This window comes from Herpailurus yagouaroundi, unplaced genomic scaffold (genome assembly GCF_014898765.1).
Source record: "Herpailurus yagouaroundi ecotype Mexico unplaced genomic scaffold, PumYag 162, whole genome shotgun sequence".
Taxonomy (NCBI): Eukaryota; Metazoa; Chordata; class Mammalia; order Carnivora; family Felidae; genus Herpailurus; species Herpailurus yagouaroundi.
In genome coordinates this window covers 47841139-47865138 of record NW_024412403.1, presented here as the reverse complement: position 1 = coordinate 47865138, position 24000 = coordinate 47841139, and the positions used below count along the sequence as shown (strand labels likewise).

At 35.2% G+C, this 24000-nt stretch overlaps 1 long non-coding RNA gene and 1 other non-coding gene across 2 annotated transcripts in view; both read left to right on the top strand.

Annotated features, from left to right (window-relative positions):
• The window catches only part of LOC121036150 (uncharacterized), a 317857-nt gene that overhangs the window by 164652 nt on the left and 129205 nt on the right, over window positions 1-24000 (top strand). The window lies entirely within an intron of this gene.
• Window positions 15978-16107, top strand: LOC121036562 (small nucleolar RNA SNORA20). Its single transcript, XR_005793392.1, has one exon. It is a non-coding gene; the product is annotated as a small nucleolar RNA SNORA20 (small nucleolar RNA).

Below are 24000 nucleotides of genomic sequence, written 5' to 3'. Positions count from 1 at the left end.
CCCTCCAGCATCTATACAGTACTGGACACATAGGTCCAATAAAAATTTGCAAATTAATAAATGCCATAAAGGATGTAAACCAGCTCTAATTTTGAAATCCCAAGGAAAACTCAAGTGTGACAAGTTGCAAAAATCTTCACATACTCTCCAAACCCCACTAAAGTTTTTTTTTTTTTTTAACAGTCTAGGGGCCCTATAATTATATTTAAGCATATATAATGATTTCCATGGTTGATTAGTTAGAATCACAAGAGTGGCCCCTCCCAAACCTTCATGTACTCCATAGTTTTATGTATATATCATAAAGTATACATTACACATACAGAATTACATCACTCTTTTATTTTGTGCACATAGCACTACTAATATAAGTTGAACTCAGAATAGTAATATAACTGTTTTAAGGAAAACTTTTGTGAATTTAAAAGCCATGTGGTTTAAATAATAGTTTTGCTTCTTTAAAGTTTCTTGAAGACCTTGTAGATTTTTTTCTCTTTTTTAAAAACTTTATTTATTTAAAGTCATGTTAGTTAACATACAGTATAGTATTGGTTTTAGGAGTAGAACTCAGTGATTCATCACTTACATAGAGAAAGTAAGTTTCAAAAGTCATTGTGCAAGTATAGTATGTTACACACTAGCTTCCAGCAAGAGAAATGGATTTATATCCAGACTGTCTTGGGGGTTCATCAGCTGGTGACAGAAGACCAGAAGAGGTATGCCGCAACTAGCATGTAGACATATTAGTCTTATAACTAAGCTAAACCCAACATTGCTGAAACCAGAATGAATTAAAGGACCTGCCACATATATGTGGGTTATCTCTCCTCCATGTAAAACAGGGTTTGGGAAAAGTTTGGTTTTCTGAAAAAAGATTTTAAGTTGCAAGAATGAAAGTATTTCTTTGGTTCTCTGATAGGCTGAGAAGGTTGAGTTTTTGATTTAATCTTAAACCAGTTTCTCATCTCTAACATTATGGGGAAATGCCATCTTGGTCTGGGTGGAGGATACTTTTTAGAGATTTTACATTAATGAGCAAGCAGATTGATCTTTTCCAGATGCAAGATCTCCATACTTGGGTGTATCTGTTTTCTCAGATTTGAAATAATCTCCATGCATTCCATTTCAGTGGTATAGAGAATCATATATTTCACGGAAGTGCTCTTTTCCAGGAAATAAAAATCTATCAAAGAATCATATAACTGGAATTTGATTTTAGAGGTTAATTTATCTAATCTACACATTTTACAAATTAGAAAACCATGGTTCTTAAAGTTGAAGTGACTTACTCAAAGTCATAGGCTCCTGAGTGGTGATCCTGGACAAAAACCTAGTTCTTCTGAATCCAGTGCTATGTTCTTTTCTTTTAAAAAAGTATTGTTTTCCAAAGTTTTTATTTTTGTGATAATTATAGATTCACATTTATTCATAAAAATTGTACAAGGAGAGCTCATGTACCCTTTATTCCATTTTCCCCAATGGTGACATCTTGAAAAATTATAGTATGATATCACAACCAGGATATTGAAATTGCTACAATCAAGCTATGGACCATTTACATCATAACAGATTCTTCACGTTGCTTTTTTTAAATTACATCCACTTTTCTCTAATCCTCATCCCCTCCCTTAATCCATGACAGTTAATTTGTTCTTCATTTCTATAGATTTGTTATTTCAAGAATGTTATATGAATCATACAGTATGTAGACTTTTGAGGCTGATTTATTTTCACTTAGCATAATTCTCTGGAGATTCATCAAGGTTTTTCTGTGTATCAATACTGTGTTCCATTCCCCACCCCCTGAGTATTCCATGATATAATTATACCACTGAGTTTATTTAGCCATTCATCTATTGAAGAACATCTAGGCTACTTAGTTTTTGGTTAATACAAGTCTGCTGTAAACATTCATATAGAACATTTGTCATTTTGTGTGAACATAAGTCATTATTTTTCTGGATAAATAAATGCCCAAGAGTGCAACTGCTGGATTGTATGGTAGGTATGTTTTTAGTTTTAGAAGAAACTGCCAAACTGTTTTCATTGTGACTGTACCATCTTATATGCCTACCAGCAATATATGAGGAATCTGATTTCTCTGTATCCTTGACAAAATTTGGTGTTGGCACTGTTCTTTTAGTCTTTCTAATAGGTGTGTAGTGATATCTTATTGTGGCTTTAATTTGCATTTTCCTAAAGACTAATGATGTTGAATATTTTTATGTGCTTATTTCCCATCTCTACATCTTCAGCAAGTGTGTCTTTACCTCCTTTTCCCATGTTCTATTTTTTTAATTGTTGAGTTTTGAAGTTCTTTATATATTGTGCATACTAGTCCTTTATCAGATATGTGATTTGCAATTATTTTCTCCTGTAGCTTGTCCTTTCTTTCTCTTCACAAGATCTTTCGCAGAACAAAAGTTGGCTTTGATGAGGTTCAATTTATTGCGTTTTCTTTTTATAAACTATGATTTTGGTGTGAGGTGTAAGAACTGTATTAAATATTCAGAAACTCACATATTTAATTTGTGTGTGTGTGTGGTAAGAACACTTAAGATTTATTCTGTTGGCACATTTCAAATATGAAATACAATATAATTAATAATACCTATCATGGTATACATTAGGTCACCAGAACATATTCATCTTTTGTACTGAAATTTTGTATCTTTTGACTAACATCTCCCTTCTACCTTCATCCTCCAGGCCCTGGAAAACACCATTCTACTCTCTACCTTCAAGAGTTCAAATTTTTTAATTTTTAGATTCCACATGTAAGTGAAATCACGCATATTTGTCTGCCTGGCTTATTTCACTTAACATAGTGCCTTCCAGGCTCATGCACAAATAGTAGGATTTTCTTCTTTTTTAAGGCTGAATAATATTACATACATATACTACATTTTCTTTATCCATTCATCCATTTACAAACACAGGTTGTTTCTCTCTTGGCTATTGTGAAGAGTGCTGCAATAAACATGGGAATGCAGATATCTCTTTGAGTTTCTGATTTCATTTCTTCTGGATATATACCCAGAGTGGGATTATTGAATAATAAGGTAGCTCTATTTTTAATTTTTTGAATAACCTCTATACAGTTTTCTATAATTGCTATATCAGTTTTGATCCATCACTGTACCAGATTTCCCCTTTCTCCACATCCTTGCTAACACTTGTTTATTTTTTGTTATTTTAATAATTACCATCTTAACAGGTACGAAGTGATATGTCATTGTGGTTTTGATTGACATTTCCCTGATAATTAGTGATACTGAGCACCTTTTTGTATACCAGGTGGCTGTTTGTGTTTTCTTTTGAGAAATGTCTCTTCAGGTCCTTTGCCCATATTTTAATCAGGCTATCTTTTATTTTATTTTTGATTGAGTTGTAGGAGTTTTAAAATACATTTTAGATATTAATTTCTTATTAGATGTTTGATTTGTAGATATTTTTTTCCATTCTATAGGTCGCTTTATCATTCCATTGATTGTTTCCTTTTTCTGTACAGAAGCTTTTTAGTTAGATGCAATCCCAGTTGTCTGTTTTTGTTTTTGTTGCTTGTGCTTTTGGGGGCATATCTGAATCATTGCATAGACTGATGTCAAAAAACTTTTCTACTATGTTTTCTTCTAGTAGTTCTAAAGTATCAGGTCTTAAATTTAAATCTTGAATCCATTTTAAATTGATTTTTTGTATAAGGTGTAAGATAGGAGTCCAGTTTCATCATTCTGCAGGTAGATATCCAGTTTTCCCAACATTTATTGACGGGATTATCCTTTTCCTTTTGGTGTTCTTGGCACTGTTGTTGAAGATCACTTGACCATATATATTTGGATCTATTTCTACCTTGTTTATTCTGTTCCATTGGTTAATGTATCTTTATCTAGGCAGTACTGTACTGTTTTGATTACTGTAGCTTTGTAATATATTTTAAAATCAGAAAGTATGATGCCCCAGCATTGATCTTTTTGTGTTAGATTGCTTTGGCTATTTGGGATAATTTATAGTTATGTATAAATATTAGGATTTTTTTCTATTACTATGAAAATGCTGTTGGACTTTTTTAAAATTTTCATTTATTTTTTGAGAGAGAGAGAGTGCAAGCAGAGGAGGGGCAGAGAGAGAGAGAGAGAGAGAGAGAGAGAGAGAGAGAGAGAGAGGGAGACAGAGGATCTGAAGCAGGCTCTGTGCTGTCAGGGCAGAGCCTGATGTAGGGCTTGAACTCACGAACCATGAGATCATGATCTGAGCTGAAGTTGGACATTTAACCAACTGAGCCACCCAGGCATCCTGCTGTTGGACTTTTGATAGAGATTATATTGTATCTGTAGATTACTTTGGGTAGTATGGATAGTTTAATAATATTAATTCTTCCAACTCATGAACAAAGGATATTTTCCCATTTCTTTGTATCTTCTTCAATTTCTTTCATCAACATTTTACAATTTTTAGTGTACATATCTATCACCTTTTTAGTTAAATTTATTCCTAAGTATGTTATTATTTTTTTGGTACTATTGTAAGTGAGATTGTTTTTTTAACTTGGTTTTTAGATAGTTCATTGCTAGTGTATACAAATGCAATTGGTTTTTGTATGCTGATTTTATATCCTGCAACTTTACTGAATTTGTTTATTAGTTCTAATAGCTTTTTGGTCAGGTCCAGGGTTTTCTGTATATAGGGTCATGTCATCTGCAAACAGAGACATTTTTACTTTCTTTCTTTCCAATTTGTATGCCTTTTATTTCTTTTTGTTGTCTAACTTCTTAGGTTAGGACTTCTAGTACTATGTTGAAAAGAGAGTGAGCACCATTGTCTTGTTCCTGATCTTAGAGGAAGAGAAAAAGCTTTCAACTTTCATCACTAAATGAGATGTTAGCTGTAGGATTGATATATATGGCCTTTATTATGTTGAGGTACATTCTACCTATACCTAATTTGTTGAGAGTTTTTATCATGAAAGAATTTTAAATTTTGTCAAATTCTTTTCTGCATTTATTGGGATGATTATATAATTATTATCCTTTATTCAGTTAACACATTGGTTGATTTGCATATGTTAAAATATTCTTGTATTCCAGGGACAAATCCTACTAGATTGTGCTGTATGATTCTCTCAATGTGCTGTTGAATTTGGTTTGCTAGTATTTTGATGAGATTTTTGCAGTTGTGTTCATCAAGGATATTAGCCTGTGGTTTTCATTTGTTGTAGTGTCCTTGTCTGGATTTGGTATCGGGGTAATACTGCCTCATAAAATGTGTTTGGAAGTATTCCCTCTTCTTCAATATTTGGAAGAGTTTGAAATGGGTTGACGTTAATTCTTCTTTAAATGCTTGGTAAAATTCACCAGTGAAACCATCTGGTCCTGGGCTTCTTTTTGGGAGGTTTTGATTATTGATTTAATATTCAGTATTCTGTTCAGATATTCTATTTGTTCATGACTTAATCCTGGTAGGTTGTGTGTTTCTAATAATTTATCTTCTTCTTCTAGGTTACCTTATTTGTTGATAGTAGTCTCAAAATTCTTTTTATTTCTATTGTGTCAGTTGTAATGTCTTCTCTTTCATTTATAATTTTATTTACTTGAGTCACCTCTTTTATTTTCTTATTCATTCTAGATAAAGGTTTGCAAATTTTGTTTATATTTTTAAAAGCCATCTTAGTTTCATTGATCTTTTCTATAATTTTTCCAGTCTCTATTTCATTTTTCTACTCTAGTCTTTATTACTTCCTTCCTTCTGCTAATGTTAGTTTTTCTTTTTTTTAGTTCTATAAAGTGGAAAGTTAGGTGTTTTATTTGAGATCTTTCTTTTTTCTTAAAGTAGGCCTTGTCAGTATAAACTTACCTCTTAGAACTCCTTTTGCTGCATCCCCTAAGTTTTGGCATGTTGTGTTTCTACTTTCATTTGTCTCAGGTAGTTTCTTGTTCCTTTTTTGGTTTCTTTTTTGACTTATTGGTTATTCAGGAGTATGTTGATTTCCACACATTTGTGAAATTTTAATTTTCTCCTGTTACTTCTTTCTAGTTCCCTACATTGTGACCAGAAAAGCTACTTGACATAATTTCAGTTTTCTTTAATTTGTTAAGATTTATTTCTTGGCCTAACATGTCTATTCTAAAGAAAATATGTGCTTGAGAAGGATGTATTTTCTGTTGCTATTGGATGAAATATTCTGTATATGTCTGTTAGGTTAGTTTCATCTATAGTGTTATTCAAATCCTGTTTCCTCACTGATTATCTGTCTGGATGTTCTATCCATTTTTAAAAGTGAAGTATTAAAGTCCCCTATTTTATTTATTTCTGTCTATTTCTCTCTTTAGTTCTGTTGATATTTGCTTTATATATTTAGGTGCTCCAATATCATGTGCATCTATATTTATAATTGTCATATCCTCTTTTTTTTTAGTATGAAATTTATTGTCTAATTGGTTTCCATACAACACCCAGTGCTTATCTCAACAGGTGCCCTCCTCAATGCCCATCACTCACCCTCCCCAACCTCCCCACCCTCCCACCCCCCATAAACCCTCAGTTTATCCTCAGTTTTTAGGAGTCTCTTATGGTTTGGCTCTCTCCCTGTCTAACTTTTTTTCCCCTTCCCCTCCCCCGTGGTCTGCTCTTAAGTTTCTCAGGATCCACATAAGAGTGAGAACATATGGTATCGTCTTTCTCTGTATGACTTATTTCACTTAACACTCTCCAGTTCCATCCACGTTGCTACAAAAGGCCATATTTCATTCTTTCTCATTGCCAAGTAGTATTCCATTGTATATATAAACCACAATTTCTTTATCCATTCGTCAGTTGATGGACATTTAAGCTCTTTCCATAATTTAGCTATTGTTGAAAGTGCTGCTATAAACATTGGGGTACAAGTGCCCCTATGCATCAGCACTCCTGTATCCCTTGAGTAAATTCCTAGCAGTGCTATTGCTGGGTCATAGGGTAGATCTATTTTTAATTTTTTGAGGAAGCTCCACACTGTTTTGCAGAGTGGCTGCACCAGTTTGCCTTCCCACCAACAGTGCAAGAGGGTTCCCGTTTCTCCACATCCTCTCCAGCATCTATAGTCTCCTGATTTGTTCATTTTAGCCACTCTGAGTGGCATGAGGTGGTATCTCAGTGTGGTTTTGATTTGCATTTCCCTGATGAGGAGTAACATTGAATGAGCATCTTTTCATGTGCCTGTTGCCCGTCTGGATGTCTTCTTTAGAGAAGTGTCTATTCATGTCATATCCTCTTGATGAAATTGAGTCTTTATTATTATATAATGACCTACTTTGTCTCTTATGACAGTTTTTGATTTAAAATATATTTTGTCTGATGTAAGTATAGCTACTCCTGTTCTCTTTTAATTATCATTTCCATTTAATAGCTTTTGTACCCCCATAATTCTCATTCTTTATGTGACCTTAGAGTTAAAGTAAGCTTTTTATATGTGGCATATAAAAGGGTCCTTTTTCTTTTAAATCCTTTCAGCCATTCCATGCCTTTTGATGGGAGATTTCAATTCATTTACATTGAAATTAATTCCTGATAGATAAACTTACTATTGATTTTTTGCTTAGTATTTCCTATTTTGTTGTTCCCATTTTCCTTCTTCCTCTCTTGCAGTCTTCCTCTGTGATTATGATTTTTTGTAGTCATATTCTTTGATTCTTTACTCTTCATTTTTTGTGTATCTACTACTTTTCTCTTTGTTCTTACCATGACGCTTATAAAAAAACAGTTATAACAGTCTATTTTAAGCTGATAACTTCATTCACATATAAAAACTACACTTTTACTCCTTCCTTCCTGCATTTCATGTTATTCATATCATTATCTATATCTTTTTATATCCATTAATAAATATTGTAGATATAGTTATTTTTAATACATTTATGTTTTTATGTTGCTGATTAGCAGCCATTAATTTGCTTTTAAAATTTCTTGTAAGGCAGGTATAGTGGTGATGAACTCCCTCAAGAGGCAGGCTCTTTGTTGATTTTCACATCCTGGTTGCTGTAATTGTTCCTGCTCCTAGCTGCCCCTAGACTATTCAGACATGCTGAGCCAATCCCTTCTGTGTCTGGAGTAAGGTGAGAGATGAGTCTCTTGGATAGCATCCTGCATGGCTGGGAAATCCAAATGCTCATTATGTTCTCACTTTCCCCTGTGGAAGAGATTGCAACCAAGAAGGTCTCTCTTGGTGCTGAGCTGTGCCACCTTAGGGGAGGGGTTACATGGGTAAAGTGAAACTAATCTTCTTACCTTTGTCAATGCATCTTGGAGTTTTTGGTCTAGTAGAGTGCTGAGACCTCTCTACTAGACTCCCAGGATTCCACAAAGGTATTCTCATCTGTGGTTAGTTATTACAATCAGTTTTTCTGGTTGGGGGAGGTGGAGATGATGGCTGAAAAGTCCTATTCTGCCATCTTGTGATATCACTTTACAAATTTGGAAAATGTTACCATTATTTCTTCAATGCTATTCAGTCTTGCTCTCTTTTATCTCTCCTTGGAGTATCCTGATGATACAAATGTTAGATCCTTTGTTATTGTCCCACAGGTTTAAGAGGGTATGCACCTTTTCTTTTTAGTTTATATTTTCTGTGTTGTCCATAATTGGTGAATTCTATTGATGAGTCCCCAAGTTACCTGATTTTATCCTCTGGACATTTTCATATTATGTTCTGAGATTCTGGATCTTGTTATATTTTCTGTTTTAGCTAGCTTTTTGGACACCACTTTGATAGAGGAAAGGAGGATTGTACTTCATTATTACCAGATGGAGGTAAAAGTACATGTTCCCCTCTTGGCTTCTGTTGACACTTTGGAGGGAGGGCACTGCTTATTACTGCTGGTTTGATTGCGAGTTCTGGCTCTCCATATGGTCTCCACTGACACAGATGTGAGGTGGACTTACTATTCTGGGTAATAGCAAAAGTCCTATTCTTTACAAGGCCTTATCTGATACTGCCCTAACAGGTATGGGGAAAGGTATCTCATTACTATTAAGTGTGGAAATATAAGCTTCCCACTCAGCCTTTGATATCATGGTTATGGGTAAAACCATAGTTTTTCTGTGGTGTTTGTCTACAATAAAATGGTTATTGTCTGTCAGGCCACTTTGTCCCTTCCCTAGTCCTTTGGCTTGACAGATTTTTATCAGATTTTTTTTTTTTCTTGGTCTGTGTTCATCAGCATTTCTAGGTTCTGACTTCTTTAGCTTCAAGTCCAGGATATATGTGATGAAAAGAAAATCCAGGAAATTCAATTGTATATTGTTCCTTCTGTATTGAAGTCCCACATCTTTTTCTCTTCACCTTTCAGAGTCTTCTTATGTTGTTTTGCACATAATGTCCAACGATTATAGTTTTGCTTAGTGGGAGGAATCAGAAAAAAATATACCTACTCCATCTTTCTGGAACTGGAAGTTCTGCTGTTTCATTTCAAAATGAGGCATGAAGCGGTAGTTAGCCTGAGTTGGTGCTTGAGACAGTAGCAAATTGACTTCAGAAATACAAAAAATGTGGGTCTCTCCAAAGTGGGCCAACTCTCTTCTCAATCTATTCTCAGTAGGCAGTTATTTTGTTACAAACAGGAAATTTTATGGTGAGGATGGGGGTAGGTGTGTGGCCGTTGTGGGGGAAGAAGTATGTCTTTTGCCTCTTTGTGGCTTATTCAATGTTTACTACTGCTATAGGTGGTCTAGTGTAATGGCTAAAGTCAAGGCTCTGAAGTCAGACTGCATGGATTCAAAGTCTGGTTTAATCACAAGATAGATTATATGAACTTGGTGAGTTTCCTAACTTCTCTAAGTTTCTCAACTGTAAATAGAGATAATAGTGATATCTCTCTCACCAGACTGTATGGGAATAAATGGGATAAAGTAAGTGTGCAGCAAACAATAGTTTTTTATTAATGTAATATCCAGATATGCTGTGTATAATTAATATAAAAACATTAATAAGCGCTTGTTGAATATATCTTGTCTCTTTTCCATTATTCCTTGGTTTTAAGCATTGCCTTGTAATGTTTTGAAACCTTGTTTGGTATTTCTTCTAACAGAGAACTCACATAATCTTGGATGGTGATGACTCTTGCACTGTGTCACCATATTCTAATGTGTTATTTTGGCCAACACATTCCAGCTGGATGGTGGGTAGTGAAAACAAATTCAATTGGTTTCCTAAAAGACAAAGACTTTGTCAGAGAGGAAACCCTTTTTACATAAAAATGAACAATTTCTGATAATTCAGGTAGTTCCAGACAGACGAGGCAAATTTTTATTCTTAGGATTTTTCAGAGGAGCTCTCTATACTACTCAGATTTATCTAATTTTCTCTCTTGCTTTAGCAGTATAGATGTGATTCTAAATATACCATGTAATTAGCTGTACATTTGGTTTAAAGTTTATTCTATTTGGTTTAAAAAGCACCAAAATCATTAAATACACATTGATTTAGAAGGAAGAAGAAAAAGAACTCAAATGAAAAATTATTTTTATTGTCAAAACCTGAGTTCTCTTTCAGTGATTCACTGACTAACACCCAAGGCAGGCAAGAGGCAGGTATCTTTTATGTTCTAGGCGTACTGATGACATGAATCATAGTGGTAACAAAATACAACGTTTTTAAAGGTTCTGGCTGGTTTAGAAAACAAGAAATCAGTTTTCAATATCAAGTTTTAAAAATGTTCATTTGCAAGTCTTTCTATTTCTTCTTGCCCCCTTGGTTTTGAATTAAATCTATTTGTTGAAATGACAGGTTTTCAGAATACTCGTTACCATTACACTTTCTACTTATATACTTCCAATACATTGGTGTCTCATTTTATCCTTGATTAGTTTCCAGAAGACTAGGTAACTTTTCTTCACATATACACTGAAAATAAGGTAAGACTCATTCCAAGTTGTGCTATTTTGATCAAACCAATATTCTGGTCAAGTAGTAATGGACAAGAAAAATAATTAATAACATACCATAAGTTGCCCTGATAAGGCAAAGTAAGAAGTGACTGTGGGCTAGGTTAAGCAAGCACATGCTGATAGTACTGTAAATAGAGAAAGAAAAACCATTGACATTTTAGGATGTTAATTTTTAATTTTTTAATTTTACTCTTTTTTAAAATTCAATATTATCAAAGAACTGATATCATGTTTCTAAGTACAGGAAAATATTAACCTGTACTTTATATTATTCCTGCTAAGGACCTCAATATAATTTGAAGGGCCTGTGTGTTATAAATATTAAAGCCTAGATGCTACTTCTCTAGAATAGTTTTTGATCTATTGCATAAAATATTAATATATTATTTATGTAGAAGTGAAACTTGGACATTAGAAAAATGTTTTTTAAAATATGAATGTATTTTTTAAAAAAATTTTTTTTTCAACATTTATTTATTTTTGGGAGAGACAGAGCATGAACGGGGGAGGGGCAGAGAGAGAGGGAGACACAGAATCGGAAACAGGCTCCAGGCTCTGAGCCATCAGCCCAGAGTCTGACGCGGGGCTCGAACTCACGGACCGCGAGATCGTGACCTGGCTGAAGTCGGACGCTTAACCGACTGCGCCACCCAGGCGCCCCAATGAATGTATTAATAAAATAAAGGTAAACTATAATCTCTTAACCAAGTGATAACCAAAGTTAGTGTTTTATAGTATATCCTTCCATTTATTTTTCTGATTTTATATCTATATCTATATCTATAATCTATCTATATCTACATACATATATATGTAACCAAAAAATATAATAATATAATAAATGTTTAATATAATATATATTATATATAATATGTAATATATATTATATAATTATTTTTAACAAAATGAGATAATACTGTAAATTATTCTATAGTTTAATTTTTATTTATTTATTTTTTTATTTTATTTTATTTTTTTTTTTTAATTTAATTTTATTTTTTTTTCAACGTTTATTTATTTTTGGGACAGAGAGAGACAGAGCATGAACGGGCGAGGGGCAGAGAGAGAGGGAGACACAGAATCGGAAACAGGCTCCAGGCTCTGAGCCATCAGCCCAGAGCCCGATGCAGGGCTCGAACTCACGGACTGCAAGATCGTGACCTGGCTGAAGTCGGACGCTTAACCGACTGCGCCACCCAGGCGCCCCTTATTTATTTTTTAAATTTAATTTTATTTTAATTCCAGTGTAGTTAACACGCAGTGTTATATTAGTTTCAGGTGTAAAATATAGTGATTCAGTTGTTCCACATGTTATTCGATGCTTATCAAGATAAGTGTATATCCTTAATCCCCTTGCCCTATTTCATCCATTCCCTACCCACCTTTCCTCTGGTAACCCTCTGTTTGTTCTCCTTATTAACAGTGTGTTTTTTGATTTGTCTCTGTCTTTCTTTTTTTCTTTTCTTTGTTTTGCTTCTAAAATTCCACATATGAGTGGTACTATGTCATGTTTGTCTTTCTCTGACGGACTTACTTTACTTAGCGTTATATTCTTTTGATACACCCATATTGTTGCAAATGGCAAGATTTCATTCTTTTTATGGCTGAATAATATTTCATTGTATATATGGCACATTTTTATCCACTCATCTATCAACGGACACTTGGGTTGTTTCCATAGTTGGCTATTGTAATAATGCTGAAATAAACATAGGGTGCATGTATCCCTTTGTGTGTGCATTTTGGTTTTTTTGGGGTAAATATTCAGTAGTGTGATTCCTGGATCATAGAATAGTTCTATTTTTAACTTTATGAGGAAGCTCCATACTGTTTTTTCTACAGTGGCTGCACCAGTCTGCATTCCTACCAACAATGCAAGAAGTTTCCCTTTTCTCCACATCCTTACCAAAACCTATTGTTTTTTCTGCTTATTATTTTAGCTATTCTGAAAAGTGTGAGGTGATATCTCATTGTAGTTTTGATTTATATTTTCCTGATGATCAGTGATGTTGAACAACTTTCATGTGCTGTTGGCCATCTGTGTGCCTTTGGAGAAATGTTTGTTCATGTCTTCTGCCCACTTTTAAATTGGATTACTTGTTTTTCTGGTGTTGAGTTGTATAAGTTATTTATATATTTTGAATACCAATCTTTTATTGAATATTTCATTTGCAAATGCCTTCTCTCATTCCATAGGTTGCCTTTTAGTTTTGTTGATTGTTTCCTCTGCTGTGCAGAAGCTTTTTATTTTGATGTCTCTATAGTTTATTTTAGTGTCCCTTGCCTCAGCAGACATCTAGAAAAAAAGTTGCTGCAGCCAATGTCAGAGAAGTTACTGCCTGTGCTGTCTTCTAGGATTTTTATGGTTTCAGGTCTCACATTTAGGTCTTTCATACATTTTGAGTTTATTTTTGTGTTTTGTGTAAGAAAGTGGTCCAGTTTCTTCCTTTTGCATGTAGCTGTCCAGTTTTCCAAAAATCATTTATTGAAGAGACTGTCTTTTTCCATTGCATATTCTTACTTCCTTTGTTGAAGATTAATTGACCATATATCTGTGGATTTATTTCTGGGCTTTCTATTCTGCTCTATTGATCTATGTGTCTATTTTTTTGTGCCAGTACCATACTATGTTGATCACTAAAGCTTTATAATATAACTTGAAGTCTGGAATTGGATGCCTCTCCAGTTTTGTTTTATTTATTCAAGATTGCTTTGGCTATTTGGGGTCTTTTGTGGTTCCATATAAATTTTAGGATTGTTTGTGAAACAATCCTGTGAAAAATGCTGTTGGTATTTTGATAGGGATTGCATTGAATGTGTAGATTGTTTTGTGTAGTATAGCCATTTTAACAGTATTTGTTCTTCTAATCCATGAGCATGGAATGTCTTTCCATTTCTTTCTGTCATCTTTAATTTCTTTCATGAAGGTTTTATAGTTTTTAGAATATATGTCTTTCACCCCTTTGGTTAAGTTTATTCCTAGATATTTTATTATTTTTGGTATAATTGAAAATGGGATTGTTTTCTTAATTTCTTTTTCTGATGCTTCATTATTAGTGTATTGAAAAGCAATGGGTTTCTGTGTATTGATTTTGTATCCTGCAACTTTACTGAATTCATTTATCAGTTGTAGTAGTTTTTTGGTGGAGTCTTTAGGGTTTTCTATATATCGTATCATATCATCTGCAAGTAATGAAAATTTTACTTCTTTCTTATCAATTTGGATGCCTTTTATTTTGTTGTTATTGTTGTTGTCTGATTGCTATGGCTAGGACTTCCAGTACTATGTTGAATAAAAGTGGTGAGACTGGACATCTTTTTCTTGTTCCTGATCTTAGGAGAAAAGTTCTCAGTTTTTCACCATTGAGTATATTAGCTGTGTTTTTTCAGGCATGGCTTTATTATGTTGAAGTATGTACCTTCTAAACCTACTTTTTTGAGAATTTTTATCATGAATGGATGTTATACTTTGTCAAATGCTTTTTCTCCATCTTTTGAAGTGATGATATGATTTTTATCCTTTCTCTTACTGATGTGATGTATCATATTGATTGATTTGTAAATATTAACCCACATTTGCATCCCAGTAATAGGTGCCACCTGATCATGGTATTGGTTTTATTTTTTTTATGTTTTCTTGAATTCAGTTTGCTACCATTTTGTTGAGAATTTTTGGATGTATGTTCATCAGAGATGTTGGTCTGTAGTTCTCTTTTTTGTGGTATCTTTATCTGATTTTGGTAGCAGGACAATATTGGCCTCATAGAATTAATGTGAAAGTTTTCCTTCCTCTTCTATTTTTTGGAAGAGTTTGAGAAGAATACGTATTAACTCTTTTAAATGTTTGGTAGAATTTGCCTGTGAGGCTGTCTGGTCCTGGACTTTTGTTTGTTAGGACTTTTTTGATTACTGATTCAATTTCATTGCTGGTAATCAGTCTGTTCAAATTTTCTATTTCTTCCTGCTTCATTTTGTTAGGTTATATGTTTCTAGGAATTTATCCATTTCTTTGAGATTGCCCAATTTGTTGGCATATAATTTTTCATAATATTCTCTCACAGTCATTTGTATTTTTGTGTTATCAGTTGTTATTTCTCCTCTTTCATTTGTGATTTTGTTTATTTTAGTTCTTTCTCTCTCTGTCTCTTTGATGAGTCTGGTAGAGGTTTATTAATTTTGTTGGCCTTTTCCAAAAGCCAGCTCCTGGGCTCATTCATCTGTTCTATTGTTTTTGTTTGTTTGTTTGTTTGTTTTGTTTTGTTTTGTTTTGTTTTAAGTTTTTATATCACTTATTTCTGGTCTAATATTTACACATGGTTTTTGAGTTTGGTTCTTCTTTTTCTAGCTTCTTTAGATATAAGGTTAGATTGTTTATTTGAGGTTTTTCTTGCTTTTTGAGTAGGCCTATATTACTATAAATTTCTCCCTTAAAACAACTTTGACTGTATTGTAAAGATTCAGAACCATTGTAGTTTCATTTTCATTTCTCTCCATGTGCTTTTTGATTTCTTCTTTGATTTCTTGGTTGACCCGCTCTTGTTTACTAGCATGTTATGTAACCTCATGTGCTGTTTTTAAATTTTTTTATGGTTGATTTCTAGTTTCATAGTGTTGTGGTAAAAAAAGTTGCATGATATGACCTCAGCATTTTTTAATTTGTTGAGACTTGTTTCATGGTCTATGTGACTTATTCTGGAGAATGTTCCATCTGCACTTGAAAAGAATGTTTATTCTGATGTTTTAGGGTAGAATTTTCTGAATACACTGTTAAATCTATCTAGTCCAGTGTGTTATTCAAAGCCACTGTTTCCTTGTTGATTTTTTTGGTTTGGATGATCTGTCCATTGATGTAAGCAGGGTGTTAAAGTCCCCCAAATTATTATATTACAGTTGATTAGTTCCTTTATGTTAGCATTAACTGTTTTATGTATTGGGGTGATTCCATGTTGAATGCATAAATATTTACAATTGTTATATATTATTAAAGTGTCCCCTTTATTATTACATAATGCCCTTCTTTTTCTCTTGTTACAGTCTTTGTTTTAAAGTCTATTTTATCCCATCCCATTGATTTGCTGCTCTGGTTTTTCAGTTATATCAGCAGTTATACACATGGGAAAGAACAATTTTAGGCCATTATAAATGGAGATGGAGTAACCATTTCATCTATTCCGCATAGTCCAGACATTGTTTCCATGTCTGAATAAACCATGTAAGCAGAATCCAATCAAGGTACTTATGGTGAATTTCTATGTATATTTATTTTATAAAAATATTGATTAGGGACACTTGGGTGGCTCAGTCCACTGAGTGTCTGACTCTTGATTTTGGTTCAGGTCTTGATCCCCAGGTTGTGGGATTGAGCCCTGTGTCAGGCCCCATGCTGAGTGGTGAGCATGCTTAAGATTCTTTCTCTTTCCCTCTGCTGCTCTCCCCCACTTGTGCTCTCTCTCTCCCTCCCTCCTTCTCTCTCTCTTTCTCTCTCCATATATATATATATATATATATTTTTTTTTTTTTTTTCTCTCTCTCTCCCTTCTCCTTATGGGATCCCTATAACCTTTGATAGAGTTGCTGAGTTTCCTAAGTCTATTCTCATTTTATGTATTTTTTTTCTGTTGCCTGTTCGGCTTGATTACTTTCCATCAATCTGACCTCCAGGTCACTAATTTGCTCCTCTGTTGCCTCTAGCCTGCTACTTATTCTCTTTAGTGTAATTTTAATTTTGTTTATTGTGTTCATCTCTGATTTTTTTTTTTTTACTCTCTTTGTAAAGGGCCTCACTGATGTCCTCTACTCTTTTCTCAAGTCCAGTGAATATCTTTGTGAGTATTACTTTAAATTCTCTATCAGGCATATTATTTATATGTGTTTCACTTTGGTATCTTGCTGTGGTTTTGTCCTGTTCTTTCGTTTGGGACATATTCCTCCATCTCCTCATTTTTTTCTAACTCTCTGTGTCTGTTTCTGTGTGTTAAGAGGGTCTGCTATGTCTCTCTGGTCTGGAAAGTAATGGCCTTATGAAGAAAAGGTCATATAGTGCCCTGCAATGCAGTTTCCCCAGTTACCCAGAACCTGGCACTTCAGGAGATGTCTCCTATATGTGTTACATGTGCCCTGCTATTTTGTCCTGGCCAATCTTCCTTCATTCCAGTCATCTGCAGAGTCTCTCTTTGCCTTTATGGACAGGGTTTGGTCCCCAACTGAGATGGGGCACTCAGTTTTAACAAGTTGTGGCTTGAGCCTTCACAGGGCCCCTGTTCTCACTGCTACCACCAAAATGCACAGGTTGGGAGATACACTGTTGACACTAGTCTTCTGAGGGAGGGAACCTGCAGCATGAGTAGGTAGGCTAAGGTAGGCATGACTGAGAAGGGTGGACTCACTGAAGAGCTGGGAAGCAGGGCTTGATGTAAGCAAGTTAGGTAGTGAACATGGGCACTGTGTGACTTCTATAGGTGACCATGTGTTTATCCTGAGGAGCAGGGGAGGGAGACGTCACCTGCCAGCTCCTTTGGTACTGGAGGAATCTCCCTCTGAGGTGAGTAAATAATTATCCCTCCAATATACACCAGGAGTTTTTCAAACTGCTGCTTCTGCCCTGTATCTCTGTGGGCTGTTTCTTGTGCTGCCTCTTTAAGGTAGGGGACTCCACTTCCTATCACACTCCAAGCTCTCCTGGAACTGAGCCCACTGATTTTTAAAATTCCAGACTTTCAGTCATTTGGTTTTAAGAACTCACAAAATCCAGCCCCTCTCACTTTCAAACCCAAATATTATGGGGGTTCGTGTTCCTCGTTTAGGGTTCCTGGTGTGATAATCTGCTTCTCATCCTTCTCCTTGCCTGCAACTCCCTTCCAACCACAGACAGCCACGGTCTGTTTCATTCCCCACATCTCCACCCTTCCTACCCTCTTCAGTGTGGCCTCTTCTCTACCTTTTGTTGTGGACTTTGTTCTGACAGTCTCTGGTCATTTTCTGGGTAATTTCTGCTGATGTGGGTGTTATCTAATTGTGTCCATAGGATGAGGTAAACTTAGGGTCCTCCTACTCTTCCATCCTCCCAGCCTCTCTTCTGTAGCATAATTGTTTAATGAATAACAATAACCATTTAAATGTCAATGTATATATTTTTTATCATTTTTAATGGGTACAAAATATTTATCATAATTTAACAAAATATCAAATAATGGACACTTAAGTTTTCTGGGGAGCAAGGACTGTTAGAAAAATGAGATACTTATGCATGCATCTTTATGTAACTCCTCTGTTATTTCCTTAGGATAAGCTACGGGGAATGGGATTGCTGGATCAAAGAGGAATCTTTTTTTCAATATAATTTATTGTCAGGTTAGCTAACATACGGTGTATACATTGTGCTCTTCATTTTGGGGGTAGATTTCCGTGATTCATTGCTTACAGACAACACCCAGTGCTCATCCCAACAAGTGCCCTCCTCAATGCCCATCACCCATTTTCCCCTTGCCCCTGCCTCCCCCAATCAACCCTCAGTTTGTTTTCTGTATTTAAGAGCCTCTTAGGGTTTGCCTCCCTCCCTCTCTGTTTGTAACTATTTTTTCCCCTCTCCTTCCCCCATGGTCTGTTAAGTTTCTGAAGTTCCACATATTTATCCAAAGGATACAGGAGTGCTGACTCATAGAGGCACATGTACCACAATGTTTATAGCAGTGCTTTCAACAATAGCCAAATTATGGAAAGAGCCTAAATGTCCATCAACTGATGAATGGATAAAGAAGATGTGGTTTATATATACAAAGAGGAATCATTTTTAAAGTTATTGGCGACTTCAGCCAGGTCACGATCTCGCGGTCCGTGAGTTCGAGCCCCGCATCGGGCTCTGGGCTGATGGCTCAGAGCCTGGAGCCTGTTTCTGATTCTGTGTCTCCCTCTCTCTCTGCCCCTCCCCCGTTCATGCTCTGTCTCTCTCTGTCCCCAAAAAATAAATAAACGTTAAAAAAAAATTAAAAAAAAAAAAGTTATTGGCACATACTGAGAAATTGTTCCCCAGAGAGTTTGCATTTACTCATGCTTCCAACAAAAGTGTGCAAAGGTACCTGTTTCTTTATATGCTATAATTATGAAGTCATCATTCAGCTTTTTATTCCTTGCTAAACGGGTGAGCAGAAAAATAATAGGACATTGCTTTGGAGTGAAGTTTCTATTCTAAAATTATATTTATTCATTCACTATTTGATTATTGGTCTTAATAATTAAATTACGCAGCTCATGCTTGATTTCAAGGGCATATATAGACCTACACATATCTTAAATATAGAAAAATTACTTTTTTCTAGTCTCTCAAATTCTTTCAAATTCAAAATATCCAATAGACTCTTGGGGGAGAAAATATACATTCATTTAAGGACCCTTGTTTTGTCCACTGGGAGAAAAAGAAAGATTAGATAGTAAAATAGTAACTTTATATCTTGTTTATATTTTATTATTTATTGAGAGCTCTGTGTTCCAGGTGCTGAATTAAACTTTCTACATGAATCGTCTGTTTTCCTTACCCATTCTTATGTAGTAGTAGTAAAGTATTCCCACTGTTAAAAGTGTCATGGCTCTAAGTGATAATAACATAATTTGAGTCCATGTTTGTGCAGGACCAGAATTACTAATAACTGCAATATACTAGTTTTTGTAAAGTGGTCTTATGTTAATGATGATATGAATCAATTCTGTCTTGATGAATGAAGAAGAAGATAATTAATGTCATCACATCATACATCTGGTAGCGATGTTTTATTCCTTCATCAGAAAGTTAAAGAATGAGAAGGGAGGGGATTGTCTGCTATTTTTTACTTTGTTCAGCTCCCTTTCTTGATGCCAGATTTCTGTTTAAGCCAGTCACTTAGGGCACAGTGGTTTGTGTGAGAGCTAATACTCTTCTTTTCCCATGGGCACTTGTCCATCCCTCTTCTGTTTCTCTTCATCTCTTCTTGGGGCAACATGTAATCTGCCAGGCCTAACTCATTACTCACTCTGGGACCTGTATATTTGCCAGAAGTCAGAACACTGGCCTTGGTGGTTATGTGGTCCTTGCTCTCTGCCCTCTGCAGTCTAGGGTGAGAGATCCTGTCACATTGGAAAGCATTAATCCTGCTGTCTCTCAAGCCACCAGCCCTGCTATATCAGACCACAAGCTGAGTTTTCTTCTCTTTCTATAGAAAGCAGTAGCACATTAGCCAGGATATGGCCTGGGTTTCTGTTTTTTATAGACTTGCAGAGGCCATGGGGAGGCATAACTGTCCACAAGTATCTCCAAATATTTCTTACAATTTAATCTTTGTTTTCCTTTATGTGACTAAGGTTTTCACTGTGTAGATCTGGATCTCTAACAATGCTTGCATAAAAGTTTACATTCACCCTGATATTTTTCCATCTTTTAGCCTAACAGAATGGGAACTCGATATAGCCAGAATTATATTGCTTTACACAGCAAGAGGGACTTTGTTCATTTGTTCCTTTCACAAATATTCAGTGAGGGCTAAATGTATGCCAGACACAAGGAATAGAGGAGTGAACCAGACAGACTAGATCCTCCCTTAATTGAATGGCATTAGGGTAAGAAGGCAGCAATGAAAAATAATCAAATAAATGAGATTTTTTGAATGAGGTTTTTGATGCATGCTACGAAATAAATAAATGTAGTATGTTGTAATAGAAAGTGATGGTTTAGGGTGGTGGAAAAGGCTACTTCCAATTGAATGTCAGTAAGAGGTAACATTTGAGCTAATACTGGGTGACTAGAAGGCACCAGTTCAGAGATCTAGAAACAGACAACTCCAGCGTGAGAGAACAAGGACAAAGACCCCAGGGAGGAAAATATTTTGGCCCATTCTAGAAAGGCAATGTTGCAAGAGCATAGGGAATGAAGGGTAAAGGTGGGAGAATTCACAGGTAAGGGAAAGTCAGATCAACTGGGATCTAATGGGCCATGGAATTTAGATTTTGTTCTAAATGCAATAGAAGACTACTGAAGAATTTGATGTGGGAGTTGGAAAAATCTGTTTTATGTTTTTAAAGCATTACTCTGGCTTTTATGTAGATTATAAAGGAGCATAAGTAGAAGGGAAACAACCAGCTGGGAGGCTTTTGCAGGAATTAAAGCTGGAGTTAACAGTGACTTAGACCAGGATAAAAATAGTGAAAATAAAGAGAAGTAAACAGATGTGGAATATGTTTTTTAGGTGGAGTTAAAAGCATTGTTGATGGATTGTATGGTAGTAGTGATGGTGTTGAGGTAAAGGAAATACAAGAATCAATTCTAGATTTTTCCCCTACATAACTCTACATTTTTCACCTGAGAAATTGGATAGAAAGTGATGACATTTACTGAGTCAAGGAAGATTCAGGAAAAACAGTTGTCATGGAGTGAAAGTTAAGACCTCTGTTAGGTAAAATTATAATTGATATGCCCTTTAAGATACGCAAGTGAAAATGTCAGTCAGTTAGTTGGATTCTGTGGGATTTAGTTGAGATTAAAGAATCCTCTTTTAATTAATTGAATCTGATGAACAAAATTATGTAGTTTTGTATGAGGAAAAAAATTCTCAATCTAGCATCTCTATTTCTGTCAATGATGCCATTTTTCTTTTTTCTTCTTTTTAAGTTTATTCATTTTGAGAGAGAGAGGGAGAGAAAAAGCGTGCACACAAGTGGGGGAGGGGACAGAGAGGGAGAGACAGAATCTCAAGCAGGCTCTGCACTGTCAGTGTAGAGCTCGATATGGGGCTCAAACCCATGAACCATGAGATCATGACCTGAGCTGAAGTTGGACACTTAACTGATTGAGCCGCCCAGGCTCCCTGATGCTATTTTTCTCATTACCCAATGCCTTAGTCTGTTTGGGCTGCTATAACAAAATGCTGTAGATTGAGTAGCTTATAAACAACAGAAATTTTTTCTCATAGTTCTGGAGGCTGTGAAATCCAAGACCAACAAGATTATGTACTTAAATACTTCATTAAAGCACAAAACAAAACAAATGAAACCTAGGTGGGGATTGAATTAAAGAAAGAGCATGGGCTTTGGAGAGAGAAAGTTCTTGGGGATTTTGTGAGTTTTCACTAAGAAAATGTGTATAAAAATTCTTTATACCCTATAAAGTACCACCTGAAATCATTCTTAGCATCAGAAATTTATAAAATGAAGCACTATTAAAATGAAGCACCATATTGCAAATTTTCTTGGCTTGGCTGTTACTATACCTTTGTCTCTGGCCACATAGGACATTTTCTTGTATTCTGAAATCCTTTCATTTCTAACCAGAATGCTTGGAATTAAAGAACTGAAATTTGTCACTGTTGAATTAAAGTTTTATACTATTCCTTTGGGTTTCTTTTAAGTTTATTTATTTTGTTCACCCTGTTTGAATTGGAAGAAAAAGACACACAAATTGAATTAGTGGCAAGCACGTTCAGTTGCCTCTGAAGTATGCATGCTCAGGCTCCTTTCTGAATCAATCTACCAAACACTCTCAACCAGCTTTTGAAGAAGCCTGATTAAAAGCACTGCCAGACAGCACCCTTAGAATCATGACAACTCGCACGTCTTCTCAGCTTCTTTGAAGCTTCTTTGAAGAAACCAGAGAAAGAAAAAATCACGTTTCATACTTTGTTGTTTATTCACAACAAAAGAAACACTTAAGAATTTAGATAACATACATACATGCTGCCTTGAATTTAGGCTGTCAATTTATGCAGAGTGAAAGCAAAACATACAGCCTCTGTGTGAAGAATGTACTCTGGTACTCAGGCAATGGGCAACCAGACAGAGCTTGACAGTGTGGGCCAGATGAGCCAGTATCCTGCAGGAGGCCCTAACAACATCTACTGCTCCAAGTGCATTTCACTTTCACTCTGCCGCTGTTGGACTAAACAATCTCGTAAAAGTTAATGGCCTTCTCCAGGGCTGGCAGTGAAATTGCTGGTATTGCAGAGAGTTATTTTTTAAAAGTCATTACAGTACACACCAGTAGAGTCTATTTCAGGTTTCCAGTCCTTTTCCTAAGGGACAAAGTTAGCTTTCAACAAAATGAAATCGCCAGTAGAAAGACACCATGATTTTCAACTTACAGATTTTTCTGAGAGTGTGTTGAATAAAACACTTCACATATTTTTTGGTGAGATGTTTCTTTCTATAGTCTCCTGCCTGTCCTACCTCCCATTCTGGAGTCATGAGTCAACTTGGCTATCATCAGACGGAAGAGGAGAGCTCAATTCTTCACTATTGGTTTAACTGGGTCTGTATGTGAAGAGTGTCTTCTAATCGTTATCACAAATGTTCTATTTTAACTATGGAGTGAAGAGGGCCTAAAAAGAGACCAAGTAGATTTAGCAAGTTTTCTGCGATTATTCTGAATTGCAGAGGAAATTAGACCCAAATAGACCAAAAAATTTATTTTTATGGAGGTTTTCTGTTTACTAACTTAAGGAATAGCAGACATATTATATCATCATTTTGCAACCACAAGCAAATTAACAGTTCTAGCTAGGTAATGGTCACCAAGGACTACTAACATCATAAAAAGAGGGGGGTGGCGAGAAACCTTTACATTATAAAACCTATGAGGTGTTTTGCCAAAAATATTAAATTTGAATCTGTTCAGTCCTCTATATGTAAGTAATATCACACAGAAAATATAGTGAGTGGAGGAACATGTTAAATGACAGCATGGGGATGTAATCAGCAAAAATGAAACTGCAAAAATTACACAGGAAAAACAACCTGCTCTCTTCAACAAATTGGAAAAACAAAAACAGAAACAAAAAAACAACCAGTGAGGAATTTATAGATTTAAAGGAACTTACATTGTGACATATAGACCTCATTTGCATTCTGAGTTCAACAAACAAATTTAAGAAATGATTACAAAACGGAGGAAAGTTGAAATCTGACTAGAGTATGTTATGACCTTATGGAACTGTTTGTTTTTACTTGAGTGGTATTCTACATGAGAGCCCTTGCTCTCAAACTTTTGGGTCTCAGGATTTCTTGTAACTTAAAGAATCATTGAGGACCCAAAAGTTATTTTGTTTAAGTGGGCTATATCTATTGATA